The following is a 1323-nucleotide window of genomic DNA, read 5'->3' on the forward strand; positions in this document are numbered from 1 at the left end:
GGGGGGAGCTGCTTGTGAGGAGATTCAACATGTGAGCTGTCACCAGCCTCATACTGTCTTCTGAATCTCAGCTCACATGCTTAATCTGGTCACACAGTCACAGAGGATGCAACTCCTACATTTGAAATGTTTCAATGTCTGTGTAGATTGTTGTAAACTTGATGTTTGTTGTAGATTTGTTGTAAGTAGTTTTGATCATTCAGAGCATTGCAGGGGAGATTACAAGCAGTGAAGCTGTCACAGTGTGTATAGTGAGGAGGGGGGAGGAGGCAGCTGTGTGCAGTGGGAGATGATTCCTCTCTTCCTCATGGGAGTTGTAGGCAAGGAAAGATGTGCAGGTGACCAGAATCAACATCCACGGCTCTTACTAAGGGACAGGAAGTGTGAGAGGAGAGAAGAGCAGCGGGAGCGAGCACAGCAGACTTTCTAAAGGGATTAAAATAGTAAATCTTTATTTTAAAACATCAATAAACATGGCTTTGGAGAATGTTCATTATCTAGATGTGTACAGGGAGAAAAAAGCTGAGGGTTTTTGTGTTGCTTTAAGGTTTACATATACACTATATTGCCAAAAGTATGGGGACGCCTGCCTTTACACACACAAGAACTTTAATGGCATCCCAGTCTTAGTCCGTAGGGTTCAATATTGAGTTGGCCCACCCTTTGTCGCTATAACAGCTTCAACTCTTCTGGGAAGGCGTCCACAAGGTTTAGGAGTGTGTCTATGGGAATGTTTGACCATTCTTCCAGAAGCGCATTTGTGAGGTCAGGTACTGATGTTGGACGAGAAGGCCGTGCTCGCAGTCTCTGTTCTAATTCATCCCAAAGGTGTTCTATCGGGTTGAGGTCAGGACTCAGGCAAGGCCAGTCAAGTTCCTCCACCCCAAACTCGCTCAGCCATGTCTTATGGACCTTGCTTTGTGCACTGGTGCACAGTCATGTTGGACAGGAAGGGGCCATCCCCAAACTGTTTCCACAAAGTTGGGAGCATGATATTGTCCAAAATGTCTTTGTATGCTGAAGCCTTAAGAGTTATCTTCACTGGAACTAAAGGGCCAAGCCCAGCCCCTGAAAAACAGCCCCACACCATGATCCCCCCTCCACCAAACTTTACTCTTGGCACAATGCAGTCAGGCAAGTACCATTCTCCTGGCAACCACCAAACCCAGACACATCCATCGAATGCGTGATTCGTCACCAGGGCCGGCCTTAGGGGTGGGCGAGCAGTGCGGCCGCACAGGGCGCCATGGCAACAAGGGCGCCGTGCGGCTGTCACAGCTCGTCCTGGGGGCGGGCTCTCTCCCCCCCCCCCACGTGGGGCGG

This window comes from Nanorana parkeri, unplaced genomic scaffold (assembly GCF_000935625.1).
Source record: "Nanorana parkeri isolate BGI_ZX_2015 unplaced genomic scaffold, ASM93562v1 scaffold2273, whole genome shotgun sequence".
Classification (NCBI taxonomy): domain Eukaryota; kingdom Metazoa; phylum Chordata; class Amphibia; order Anura; family Dicroglossidae; genus Nanorana; species Nanorana parkeri.